We start from the raw sequence: 15,000 nt of genomic DNA, 5'->3' as shown, positions 1-15,000 counted from the left end.
ATTGTATTGTAATGTGTTGTATTGTGTTGTATTGTATTGTATTGTAATGTGTTGTATTGTGTTGTATTGTAATGTATTGTATTGTATTGTATTGTATTGTATTGTAATATGTTGTATTGTGTTGTATTGTATTGTAATGTGTTGTATTGACTTGTATTGTATTGTAATGTGTTGTATTATATTGAATTGTATTGTAATGTATTGCATTGAATCGTACTGTATTGTAGATGATTGAAGGTGTCCAGGTTACTGGCATGCATGTGAACCTACCTTCACACCTACTGTACATTTCCATGCACACCTATGATTAAGTCAACACACACACACGCAGACGCACACACGCACACACACATTATGACAGTACAGTCCAGTAGACTGAGAGACTGACACGTGGCGTCTTCCGCCCCCATTATCCCCAATGAGTCACTGATCACTATTTAATTATGTGGAATGTTACAGAGCGACTTGGCAGCACGGCGTGACCAAGAACCATAAAGGTCAGAACCATAAAGGTCACATGTCCTCAACACAGAACATGCCTATCTACCTACTCAGGATTAATATGAGAGAGAGAGATGAGAGAGAGAAAGAGAAAGAGAGAAATGGCTGGCAATAACAGAAGCACTGAAGATAACAATTATGTCCCGTCATCAGTTCAATGTGGTGTTTCTGTGTCTATGACCTTAGGTATATGAGTACATGACCTTACAGTATATCATAGTTATAGTTAAAGACCCAACACAGACGTTTTTATATCAATATCAAGGACCTTTCTGCAATACATTTCAATTCAAATGGGCAAAATGGGCTTTTTAGCAACAAAAATCATTCTCAAGCAAGAATTTAGTCCGAGTGGGGAGGGGAAAACTGACAACGGGCTGTTATTGGTGGAGAGGCTTGCCCATGCAAACCTGCTGATTAGAAAAGCCTGTGTAGATTGTATTTTCACCCAGAAACTATCAAGAAATAAAATGTCTTAATACATTTACAGTGTTAGTTTCATCAGCTGTTGTACAATATGATATAAAACAACACAGGGAAAACTTAATTTTGACTGCACTGGGCCTTTAAAACCTCATCATGTCCAATATCACAGGCCTTCCATAGCCTGGGTCTTGTTTATTTGGGCATGCAACGGAAAACGTTTGCAAAGTTTCTTATTGGACAAGTCCTGGTAGTCCTTCCCTGTTTCAGTATGTTTTTGTCTGTTCGCTGCCTAATGACCACAACCCTGTTGTCTTTGTATCAGATGACTTCCTCTCACTCAGATGCGAGATCCATTTCAGACAGGGCAAGCCAGCCAGGGACTCTCTCTCATACAGTTTCCTGTCACAAAAGAGTCAGCCCCCCTAACCCAAATAAAAGGTAGGAGGGAAGAAGGGAGGAGAGAGGCATTTTGGCAGAGAGAGAGAGAGTGAGGAGGGTCTACTGTGAGCAGGGGCTCTGTAGGTACCCCTCCTCCCCATCTGCTTTCATCCTCCTCTTTCCCTCAGCCTTCTGCTGACTCAGTAAGAGAGAGAGAGAGAGAGAGAGAGAGAGAGAGAGAGAGAGAGAGAGAGAGAGAGAGAGAGTAAAAAGAAAAAAAGAAAGAAAACAGAAGAAACAGATGTGGTCTCTTTGGAGAGAGAGAGAGAGAAGGAGAGAGAGAGAAGGAGAGAGAGAGAAGGAGAGAGAGAGAAGGAGAGAGAAGGAGAGAGAAGGAGAGAGAGGAGAGAGGAGAGAGAAGGAGAGAGAGGAGAGAGGAGAGAGAGAGGAGAGAGAGGGAGAGAGGAGAGAGAGAGAGAGAGAGAGAGAAGAGAGAGAGAGAGAGGAGAGAGAGAGAGAGAGAGAGAGAGAGGAGAGAGAGAGAGAGAGAGAGGAGAGAGAGGAGAGAGAGAGAGAGAGAGAAGGAGAGAGGAGAGAGAGAGGAGAGAGAGGAGAGAGAGAGAGAGAGAGAGAGAGAGAGGAGAGAGAGAGAGAGAGAGAGAGAGAGAGGAGAGAGAGAGAGGAGAGAGAGAGAGGAGAGAGAGGAGGAGAGAGAGAGAGGAGAGAGAGGAGGAGAGAGAAGAGAGAGAGAGAGAGAGAGGAGAGAGAGGAGAGAGGAGAGAGAGAAGGAGGAGAGAGAAGGAGAGAGAGAAGGAGAGAGAGAAGGAGAGAGAGAAGGAGAGAGAGAAGGAGGAGAGAGAAGGAGAGAGAGAAGGAGAGAGAGAAGGAGAGAGAGGAGAGAGGAGAGAGAGAAGGAGAGAGAGAGAGGAGAGAGAAGGAGAGAGAGAAGGAGAGAAGGAGAGAGAGAAGGAGGAGAGAGAAGGAGAGAGAGAAGGAGAGAGAGAAGGAGAGAGAGAGAAGGAGAGAGAGAAGGAGAGAGAGGAGGAGAGAGAGAAGGAGAGAGGGGAGCAGAAGAGGTGAAGTAACAGGCCTGCCCCCCCTCCTCCATCCCCTCCTCCCCTCCCCCTAACATCCAGTCTGATATATCACACACTACAGAGTGGTGTTTCTTTCTACACTGGCTCCAGCCCCAGCCAGGTCTGGCCTCTAGCTACAATGGGAGAACAGGTCCCAGGTCTGTTTGTATAGCCAACTCCTATGGTCGTTATCAAGCCCAACATATTATATTGCAGGAGTTGGCAATACAGCACAAACAGATCTGGGGCCAGGCTATAGAGGGGAAGTTCTGAATAAGACAAGTAAGGAGGACACTGTGATGATGAATGGAATCTGAGAGGAGATCAGACAGAGTGTAGTAAGGCCTATTAATGTGTGCACATACACACACGCACACACACACACACACACACACACACACACACACACACACACACACACACACACACACACACACACACACACACACACACACACACACACACCACACACCACACACACACACACACACACACACACACACACACACACACACACACACACACACCTCCCTATGGTAATGACTGGTCTATTTATTTCCCTCCTGTCAGAACATTACATTATTGTGATTTTCCAAAAACCTTGTTACTGGTGAACTGACCAGCTGAATCACAACACTGCAGAAAACATTGACTTAACTCAAAAGCAACATTGTTGCGAGAACACTTCAAAGAGGGCCACAATCAGAATCAGACCACATGTTATCAATAATAATAATCATTCATTCACTTATCTATTTCTATGGCACTTTTCATGACAAGGACACTTTTAAAGTGCTTCATCACCAAACCATCAGCCAGATGTTTCTCTGAACTGAGTAACAGGCCAGATTGGTTTGTATTTAACTTCTAACCAATGCCTAGTCATCATTTTCCGTCAATGACTCACTTTACGTGAAACAGAGAGGGAGGGACACAAAACACCAGCTGACTGGCACCGGTAGGTAGACTGTCTCTGTCTACATTCTCTAGGACCAGAAATAGACCTGATGATCCTTTCTCAGTTGAGGAAGGGCAAACATTCCACAGGACTCCTCCCAACGTGACGGGATATGAATCTGATCACGAGCAGAGAGCAGCCATGTCAGATGGGCTTTTCCAGTTAGCAGGTGTGTGTGTGTGTGTGTGTGTGTGTGTGTGTGTGTGTGTGTGTGTGTGTGTGTGTGTGTGTGTGTGTGTGTGTGTGTGTGTGTGTGTGTGTGTGTGCAAGCCTATGATGTGGGGATGAAGGAAAAACTGGTTTCCTGGACCTTGCCTAGAAAAGGAAACTACTGGTATTAGTCTGAACAGGGCAAAGAGAGAGACAGAGAGAGACAGAGAGAGAGAGAGACAGAGAGAGAGAGAGAGAGAGAGAGACAGAGACAGAGAGAGAGAGAGACAGAGAGAGAGAGAGAGAGAGAGAGAGAGAGACAGAGACAGAGAGAGAGAGAGAGACAGACAGAGAGAGAGACAGAGACAGAGAGAGAGAGAGAGACAGAGAGAGAGACAGAGACAGAGAGAGAGAGAGAGACAGAGAGAGAGAGAGAGAGAGAGAGAGAGACAGAGAGAGAGAGAGAGAGAGACAGAGACAGAGAGAGAGAGAGACAGAGAGAGAGAGAGAGAGAGAGAGAGAGAGACAGAGAGAGAGACAGAGACAGAGAGAGAGAGAGAGAGACAGAGAGAGAGACAGAGACAGAGAGAGAGAGAGAGAGAGAGACAGAGAGAGAGAGACAGAGACAGAGACAGAGAGACAGAGAGAGACAGAGAGAGAGAGAGACAGAGAGAGAGAGAGAGAGAGACAGAGACAGAGAGAGAGAGAGACAGAGAGAGAGAGAGAGAGAGAGAGAGAGAGAGACAGAGAGAGAGACAGAGACAGAGAGAGAGAGAGAGACAGAGAGAGAGACAGAGACAGAGAGAGAGAGAGAGACAGAGAGAGAGACAGAGACAGAGAGAGAGAGAGAGACAGAGAGAGAGACAGAGACAGAGAGAGAGAGAGAGACAGAGAGAGAGACAGAGACAGAGAGAGAGAGAGAGACAGAGAGAGAGAGAGAGAGAGGTGGTAAAGAGAGAGAGAAAGACAGAGAGAGAGAGAGAGAGGTGGTAAAGAGAGAGAGAGAGAGAGAGAGAGAGAGAGAGAGAGAGAGAGAGAGAGAACGTCGTCAGGGAGCGATGTCAGAAATGGGAAGGAAGCCGATGGCAACAGAGGCCGACCGAGCAAGCAACCACGCGGCAGCGCTGCGGTTAGGAGAGTAGCACACTAGTGTCATGCTGGTTACCAGCAGAGCAGTGGCCTGTGAGAAGATTACGGAAACAGCAGTGTCAGCCTGGAGACTTTTACCTACCTACCCATCTCCCCATATCTATCTATTGTATCTATCTATCTATCTATCTATCTATCTATCTATCTATCTATCTATCTATCTATCTATCTATCTATCTATCTATCTATCTATTTATCCTCACAGATAGATAGTGTCTGAAATGGCACATTATCCCCTATATAGAGTACTTGTTTTGACCAGAGCCCGATATGGCAGGTTTCAGGGCAGGGATGGGTTGTTGTGTGTCTGAGTGAGACTGTTCTGCTGTCACCCAGCCAACAGTGTCCTGGTAACAGCACAGACTGCATGGGCCTCCCTGTCACAGAGCCAGGGCACACACACACACACACACACACACACACACACACACACACACACACACACACACACACACACACACACACACACACACACACACACACACACACACACACACACACACACACACACACACACACACACACACACACACACACAAGGAGTAGGGCAATGAAGAACAGCTTGTACCAGCTAGGAGTACAGGACAGACCAAAACATAAAATAGTGTCTAAAATAGGCTCTGTCCAAAATGGTAACTTATTCCCTTCATCATAGTGCACTCATTTTGGCCCATAGGCAATAGGGTGCCATTACAGCCTCGCCCTAAGGGCGTGAGGGAGTGCGCACGGAGCTATGTGGATACCGATACAGGGATTGTCTCAGATGAAGTCCCAGTCATACTGTCATTAAACAGGTTGGACCAGAACGACAGCTGAGAGGCTGAGCACTAAAGGGCTCCTTCCATCGTGGGTCGACAGGGATCAGCCTCCCAGAGAGATCCACCAACACAGAGAATAATTGAAAAGGTTCAGGATTAATCAAGCATTCGCTAAATTCCTTTGGCTTTGGACTGGAATGAAAAATAATTGTATTGTAGTTTTTTGCAAAACCCTCAAATAGGGTATCACCGTAACATCAACAAAGATACAGGAAATAGAGACACGACAATGCCTTGAGCCAACCGGCCCACAGTTTCACTACAATAATGGGCTATTGCAGCAGGGAGTAGGAAACTGAACCACCTCCATATTTTAACACCTATGCGTTCCCATAATGTAATTTGAGGACACAAGTCTGGACAGGGTTTGGGGATCCACGGTGCATTATGTTCTCGACGCATCGCAAACCCTCACACACACAACATCTCCCCTCTCCCTGAAAGCCTGTCATTACAGACACACACAGGCCTCTTTTCTCCCTGACGTGGGAACAGGAAAACAAGGGAATCAAAAATGAAGGCGGGAAAAAGGAGATTGTTTTTGAAAGGAAATGAGGTTGAGTGAGCCAGAGTTGAGGCTTTGGGACGGCGACAGGCGACATTTCAACGTTGTCTCGACACTGTCCCCGAGGCCTTCCCCTTGTGGGACACGGTGCCACAGCGCTGCGACAGCGCTGCCACAGCGCTGCAGGACGGTAGTTAGTCAACAGCGGTCAGCGACCCGCTACAAAAGAAAACAGTGGCGCCCCTTTATGACCTCGAGTTCACTTCTTCTTCTCTATGGCAACTGTCTCGTTGTGACAAGTGAGGTCGAAAGGCACCGCAACTTTTAGTTGGCATTTGAATTATATAAAGAGTGCTGTAGTTCTCCTTTTTGTTTTTAAGCCCAATGAACCCCTTCACCCAAGAGGACCTTCTATCTACAGACACCTGTCATTGTGAACCCCTTCACCCAAGAGGACCTTCTATCTACAGACACCTGTCATTGTGAACCCCTTCACCCAAGAGGACCTTCTATCTACAGACACCTGTCATTGTGAACCCCTTCACCCAAGAGGACCTTCTATCTACAGACACCTGTCATTGTGAACCCCTTCACCCAAGAGGACCTTCTATCTACAGACACCTGTCATTGTGAACCCCTTCACCCAAGAGGACCTTCTATCTACAGACACCTGTCATTGTGAACCCCTTCACCCAAGAGGACCTTCTATCTACAGACACCTGTCATTGTGAACCCCTTCACCCAAGAGGACCTTCTATCTACAGACACCTGTCATTGTGAACCCCTTCACCCAAGAGGACCTTCTATCTACAGACACCTGTCATTGTGAACCCCTTCACCCAAGAGGACCTTCTATCTACAGACACCTGTCATTGTGAACCCCTTCACCCAAGAGGACCTTCTATCTACAGACACCTGTCATTGTGAACCCCTTCACCCAAGAGGACCTTCTATCTACAGACACCTGTCATTGTGAACCCCTTCACCCAAGAGGACCTTCTATCTACAGACACCTGTCATTGTGAACCCCTTCACCCAAGAGGACCTTCTATCTACAGACACCTGTCATTGTGAACCCCTTCACCCAAGAGGACCTTCTATCTACAGACACCTGTCATTGTGAACCCCTTCACCCAAGAGGACCTTCTATCTACAGACACCTGTCATTGTGAACCCCTTCACCCAAGAGGACCTTCTATCTACAGACACCTGTCATTGTGAACCCCTTCACCCAAGAGGACCTTCTATCTACAGACACCTGTCATTGTGAACCCCTTCACCCAAGAGGACCTTCTATCTACAGACACCTGTCATTGTGAACCCCTTCACCCAAGAGGACCTTCTATCTACAGACACCTGTCATTGTGAACCCCTTCACCCAAGAGGACCTTCTATCTACAGACACCTGTCATTGTGAACCCCTTCACCCAAGAGGACCTTCTATCTACAGACACCTGTCATTGTGAACCCCTTCACCCAAGAGGACCTTCTATCTACAGACACCTGTCATTGTGAACCCCTTCACCCAAGAGGACCTTCTATCTACAGACACCTGTCATTGTGAACCCCTTCACCCAAGAGGACCTTCTATCTACAGACACCTGTCATTGTGAACCCCTTCACCCAAGAGGACCTTCTATCTACAGACACCTGTCATTGTGAACCCCTTCACCCAAGAGGACCTTCTATCTACAGACACCTGTCATTGTGAACCCCTTCACCCAAGAGGACCTTCTATCTACAGACACCTGTCATTGTGAACCCCTTCACCCAAGAGGACCTTCTATCTACAGACACCTGTCATTGTGAACCCCTTCACCCAAGAGGACCTTCTATCTACAGACACCTGTCATTGTGAACCCCTTCACCCAAGAGGACCTTCTATCTACAGACACCTGTCATTGTGAACCCCTTCACCCAAGAGGACCTTCTATCTACAGACACCTGTCATTGTGAACCCCTTCACCCAAGAGGACCTTCTATCTACAGACACCTGTCATTGTGAACCCCTTCACCCAAGAGGACCTTCTATCTACAGACACCTGTCATTGTGAACCCCTTCACCCAAGAGGACCTTCTATCTACAGACACCTGTCATTGTGAACCCCTTCACCCAAGAGGACCTTCTATCTACAGACACCTGTCATTGTGAACCCCTTCACCCAAGAGGACCTTCTATCTACAGACACCTGTCATTGTGAACCCCTTCACCCAAGAGGACCTTCTATCTACAGACACCTGTCATTGTGAACCCCTTCACCCAAGAGGACCTTCTATCTACAGACACCTGTCATTGTGAACCCCTTCACCCAAGAGGACCTTCTATCTACAGACACCTGTCATTGTGAACCCCTTCACCCAAGAGGACCTTCTATCTACAGACACCTGTCATTGTGAACCCCTTCACCCAAGAGGACCTTCTATCTACAGACACCCGTCATTGTGAACCCCTTCACCCAAGAGGACCTTCTATCTACAGACACCCGTCATTGTGAACCCCTTCACCCAAGAGGACCTTCTATCTACAGACACCCGTCATTGTGAACCCCTTCACCCAAGAGGACCTTCTATCTACAGACACCCGTCATTGTGAACCCCTTCACCCAAGAGGACCTTCTATCTACAGACACCCGTCATTGTGAACCCCTTCACCCAAGAGGACCTTCTATCTACAGACACCCGTCATTGTGAACCCCTTCACCCAAGAGGACCTTCTATCTACAGACACCCGTCATTGTGAACCCCTTCACCCAAGAGGACCTTCTATCTACAGACACCCGTCATTGTGAACCCCTTCACCCAAGAGGACCTTCTATCTACAGACACCCGTCATTGTGAACCCCTTCACCCAAGAGGACCTTCTATCTACAGACACCCGTCATTGTGAACCCCTTCACCCAAGAGGACCTTCTATCTACAGACACCCGTCATTGTGAACCCCTTCACCCAAGAGGACCTTCTATCTACAGACACCCGTCATTGTGAACCCCTTCACCCAAGAGGACCTTCTATCTACAGACACCCGTCATTGTGAACCCCTTCACCCAAGAGGACCTTCTATCTACAGACACCCGTCATTGTGAACCCCTTCACCCAAGAGGACCTTCTATCTACAGACACCCGTCATTGTGAACCCCTTCACCCAAGAGGACCTTCTATCTACAGACACCCGTCATTGTGAACCCCTTCACCCAAGAGGACCTTCTATCTACAGACACCCGTCATTGTGAACCCCTTCACCCAAGAGGACCTTCTATCTACAGACACCCGTCATTGTGAACCCCTTCACCCAAGAGGACCTTCTATCTACAGACACCCGTCATTGTGAACCCCTTCACCCAAGAGGACCTTCTATCTACAGACACCCGTCATTGTGAACCCCTTCACCCAAGAGGACCTTCTATCTACAGACACCCGTCATTGTGAACCCCTTCACCCAAGAGGACCTTCTATCTACAGACACCCGTCATTGTGAACCCCTTCACCCAAGAGGACCTTCTATCTACAGACACCCGTCATTGTGAACCCCTTCACCCAAGAGGACCTTCTATCTACAGACACCCGTCATTGTTAACCCCTTCACCCAAGAGGACCTTCTATCTACAGACACCCGTCATTGTGAACCCCTTCACCCAAGAGGACCTTCTATCTACAGACACCCGTCATTGTGAACCCCTTCACCCAAGAGGACCTTCTATCTACAGACACCCGTCATTGTGAACCCCTTCACCCAAGAGGACCTTCTATCTACAGACACCCGTCATTGTGAACCCCTTCACCCAAGAGGACCTTCTATCTACAGACACCCGTCATTGTGAACCCCTTCACCCAAGAGGACCTTCTATCTACAGACACCCGTCATTGTGAACCCCTTCACCCAAGAGGACCTTCTATCTACAGACACCCGTCATTGTGAACCCCTTCACCCAAGAGGACCTTCTATCTACAGACACCTGTCATTGTGAACCCCTTCACCCAAGAGGACCTTCTATCTACAGACACCTGTCATTGTGAACCCCTTCACCCAAGAGGACCTTCTATCTACAGACACCTGTCATTGTGAACCCCTTCACCCAAGAGGACCTTCTATCTACAGACACCTGTCATTGTGAACCCCTTCACCCAAGAGGACCTTCTATCTACAGACACCTGTCATTGTGAACCCCTTCACCCAAGAGGACCTTCTATCTACAGACACCTGTCATTGTGAACCCCTTCACCCAAGAGGACCTTCTATCTACAGACACCTGTCATTGTGAACCCCTTCACCCAAGAGGACCTTCTATCTATAGACACCTGTCATTGTGAACCCCTTCACCCAAGAGGACCTTCTATCTACAGACACCTGTCATTGTGAACCCCTTCACCCAAGAGGACCTTCTATCTACAGACACCTGTCATTGTTAACCCCTTCACCCAAGAGGACCTTCTATCTACAGACACCTGTCATTGTGAACCCCTTCACCCAAGAGGACCTTCTATCTACAGACACCTGTCATTGTGAACCCCTTCACCCAAGAGGACCTTCTATCTACAGACACCTGTCATTGTGAACCCCTTCACCCAAGAGGACCTTCTATCTACAGACACCTGTCATTGTGAACCCCTTCACCCAAGAGGACCTTCTATCTACAGACACCTGTCATTGTGAACCCCTTCACCCAAGAGGACCTTCTATCTACAGACACCTGTCATTGTGAACCCCTTCACCCAAGAGGACCTTCTATCTACAGACACCTGTCATTGTGAACCCCTTCACCCAAGAGGACCTTCTATCTACAGACACCCGTCATTGTTAACCCCTGCACTGCCTCCCTTCCTTACCGTTTCTACAACTAAACCATGTTGGCAGTCTGCTACACAGGTTTTAAAACCCTCACTTAGAGAAAAGACAGCTGCAGTGTGCATTTCAAGTGGAAGTACCTACATGACCATTCTTTAACCACTCAACCTCCTGTTCTAATCTATTGCATCAGTGACATTGAAGGTTGCATTCATAAACCTGGAAGTTCATCACTTCAGCAAAACAAAAAAAAGACAACTTTTCAGAAACTCGTGGCCACATTTGATCGTAAGGGAAATGAGTACAGTGATTATGGAATAGCTTACCAGCACTCACACATTTCAGCATGTGAAACTGACTGCAACTATCATTTCAGCATGTGAAACTGACTGCAACTATCATTTCAGCATGTGAAACTGACTGCAACTATCATTTCAGCATGTGAAACTGACTGCAACTATCATTTCAGCATGTGAAACTGACTGCAACTACAGTGCCTTGCGAAAGTATTCGGCCCCCTTGAACTTTGCGACCTTTTGCCACATTTCAGGCTTCAAACATAAAGATATAAAACTGTATTTTTTTGTGAAGAATCAACAACAAGTGGGACACAATCATGAAGTGGAACGACATTTATTGGATATTTCAAACTTTTTTAACAAATCAAAAACTGAAAAATTGGGCGTGCAAAATTATTCATCCCCTTTACTTTCAGTGCAGCAAACTCTCTCCAGAAGTTCAGTGAGGATCTCTGAAGAATCCAATGTTGACCTAAATGACTAATGATGATAAATACAATCCACCTGTGTGTAATCAAGTCTCCGTATAAATGCACCTGCACTGTGATAGTCTCAGAGGTCCGTTAAAAGCGCAGAGAGCATCATGAAGAACAAGGAACACACCAGGCAGGTCCGAGATACTGTTGTGAAGAAGTTTAAAGCCGGATTTGGATACAAACAGATTTCCCAAGCTTTAAACATCCCAAGGAGCACTGTGCAAGCGATAATATTGAAATGGAAGGAGTATCAGACCACTGCAAATCTACCAAGACCTGGCATTCCCTCTAAACTTTCAGCTCATACAAGGAGAAGACTGATCAGAGATGCAGCCAAGAGGCCCATGATCACTCTGGATGAACTGCAGAGATCTACAGCTGAGGTGGGAGACTCTGTCCATAGGACAACAATCAGTCGTCTATTGCACAAATCTGGCCTTTATGGAAGAGTGGCAAGAAGAAAGCCATTTCTTAAAGATATCCATAAAAAGTGTTGTTTAAAGTTTGCCACAAGCCACCTGGGAGACACACCAAACATGTGGAAGAAAGTGCTCTGGTCAGATGAAACCAAAATTGAACTTTTTGGCAACAATGCAAAATGTTATGTTAGGCGTAAAAGCAACACCCTGAACACACCATCCCCACTGTCAAACATGGTGGTGGCAGCATCATGGTTGGGGCCTGCTTTACTTCAGCAGGGACAGGGAAGATGGTTAAAATTGATGGGAAGATGGATGGAGCCAAATACAGGACCATTCTGGAAGAAAACCTGATGGAGTCTGCAAAAAACCTGAGACTGGGACGGAGATTTGTCTTCCAGCAAGACAATGATCCAAAACATAAAGCAAAATCTACAATGGAATGGTTCAAAAATAAACATATCCAGGTGTTAGAATGGCCAAGTCAAAGTCCAGACCTGAATCCAATCAAGAATCTGTGGAAAGAACTGAAAACTGCTGTTCACAAATGCTCTCCATCCAACCTCACTGAGCTCGAGCTGTTTTGCAAGGATGTGCAAAACTGATAGAGACATACCCCAAGCGACTTACAGCTGTAATCGCAGCAAAAGGTGGCGCTACAAAGTATTAACTTAAGGGGGCTGAATAATCTTGCACGCCCAATTTTTCAGTTTTTGATTTGTTAAAAAAGTTTGAAATATCCAATAAATGTCGTTCCACTTCATGATTGTGTCCCACTTGTTGTTGATTCTACACAAAAAAAGACAGTTTTATATCTTTATGTTTGAAGCCTGAAATATGGCAAAAGGTCGCAAAGTTCAAGGGGGCCGAATACTTTCGCAAGGCACTGTATTTTAGTAACCCAACCCCACTGGATACAACCATGCAGTAATATCTCAACAACAAGAGACCTATACTCAGGTTCAGCTCCTTCTTTTTCTCCAGTAATATCTCAACAACAAGAGACCTATACTCAGGTTCAGCTCTCTCTCTCTCTCTCTCTCTCTCTCTCTCTCTCTCTCTCTCTCTCTCTCTCTCTCTGTGTTAGAGAGAGGAATATGTCTTTACATGTTTTTCACTGAGCTGTCGGCAGAGGTCAATTATTACTCGCTCACATTAGTCATGTGACTGGCAAACCCCGAGCTGGCTCTCAGCAGTCAGCACGAGTGACAGCTCACACACACACACACACAAACACTCCACCTCTCACACGCACACTCTAACAGGGCACAGTCAGTCTGTTTTCTATTGGTCCTATCCTAAACCCAGGCAGCAGTCAGTCAGTCTGTTTTCTATTGGTCCTATCCTAAGCCCAGGCAGCAGTCAGTCAGTCTGTTTTCTATTGGTCCTATCCTAAGCCCAGGCAGCAGTCAGTCAGTCTGTTTTCTATTGGTCCTATCCTAAGCCCAGGCAGCAGTCAGTCAGTCTGTTTTCTATTGGTCCTATCCTAAGCCCAGGCAGCAGTCAGTCAGTCTGTTTTCTATTGGTCCTATCCTAAGCCCAGGCAGCAGTCAGTCAGTCTGTTTTCTATTGGTCCTATCCTAAACCCAGGCAGCAGTCAGTCAGTCTGTTTTCTATTGGTCCTATCCTAAGCCCAGGCAGCAGTCAGTCAGTCTGTTTTCTATTGGTCCTATCCTAAGCCCAGGCAGCAGTCAGTCAGTCTGTTTTCTATTGGTCCTATCCTAAGCCCAGGCAGCAGTCAGTCAGTCTGTTTTCTATTGGTCCTATCCTAAGCCCAGGCAGCAGTCAGTCAGTCTGTTTTCTATTGGTCCTATCCTAAACCCAGGCAGCAGTCAGTCAGTCTGTTTTCTATTGGTCCTATCCTAAGCCCAGGCAGCAGTCAGTCAGTCTGTTTTCTATTGGTCCTATCCTAAGCCCAGGCAGCAGTCAGTCAAATCAAATCAAATCAAATCAAATCAAATTTTATTTGTCACATACACATGGTTAGCAGATGTTAATGCGAGTGTAGCGAAATGCTTGTGCTTCTAGTTCCGACAATGCAGTAATAACAAGTAATCTAACTAACAATTCCAAAACTACTGTCTTGTACACAGTGTAAGGGGATAAAGAATATGTACATAAGGATATATGAATGAGTGATGGTACATATATGAATGAGTGATGGTACAGAGCAGCATAGGCAAGATACAGTAGATGGTATCGGGTACTGTTTTCTATTGGTCCTATCCTAAGCCCAGGCAGCAGTCAGTCAGTCTGTTTTCTATTGGTCCTATCCTAAACCCAGGCAGCAGTCAGTCAGTCTGTTTTCTATTGGTCCTATCCTAAGCCCAGGCAGCAGTCAGTCAGTCTGTTTTCTATTGGTCCTATCCTAAACCCAGGCAGCAGTCAGTCAGTCTGTTTTCTATTGGTCCTATCCTAAGCCCAGGCATTAGTCAGTCAGTCTGTTCTCTATTGGTCCTATCCTAAGCCCAGGCAGCAGTCAGTCAGTCTGTTTTCTATTGGTCCTATCCTAAGCCCAGGCAGCAGTCAGTCAGTCTGTTTTCTATTGGTCCTATCCTAAACCCAGGCAGCAGTCAGTCAGTCTGTTTTCTATTGGTCCTATCCTAAGCCCAGGCAGCAGTCAGTCAGTCTGTTTTCTATTGGTCCTATCCTAAGCCCAGGCAGCAGTCAGTCAGTCTGTTTTCTATTGGTCCTATCCTAAGCCCAGGCAGCAGTCAGTCAGTCTGTTTTCTATTGGTCCTATCCTAAGCCCAGGCAGCAGTCAGTCAGTCTGTTTTCTATTGGTCCTATCCTAAGCCCAGGCAGCAGTCAGTCAGTCAGTTTTCTATATCGAACAGAAGAAACACCACACTACTAAATCAGCTGGGTCGGAGAAGACAAAAAAAAGGTCCAAAAACACACTATACTTTTTTCTTTCATCTACTCTCCTCAAACATCCCTCTACATCCCTCACTTTGCAATATGACACTTTGTTGTACCATGCAGGCTCCAGTGTGTGTGTGTGTGTGTGTGTGTGTGTGAAAGAGAGAGAAAGAGTGAACCATAGGGAATGGGGGAAGAGA

The 15,000-nt window shown here is 46.5% G+C and overlaps 1 protein-coding gene across 1 annotated transcript in view; it reads right to left on the bottom strand.

Annotated features, from left to right (window-relative positions):
- LOC139370713 (max dimerization protein 4-like) overlaps positions 1 to 15,000 on the bottom strand; it is a 48,439-nt gene that overhangs the window by 25,795 nt on the left and 7,644 nt on the right. The gene's annotated exons all lie outside the window — the stretch shown is intronic.

Source organism: Oncorhynchus clarkii, chromosome 17 (genome assembly GCF_045791955.1).
Source record: "Oncorhynchus clarkii lewisi isolate Uvic-CL-2024 chromosome 17, UVic_Ocla_1.0, whole genome shotgun sequence".
NCBI lineage: Eukaryota > Metazoa > Chordata > Actinopteri > Salmoniformes > Salmonidae > Oncorhynchus > Oncorhynchus clarkii.
Note: the sequence above shows the minus strand (reverse complement) of the source record. Positions and strands in the feature narration are given on the sequence as shown.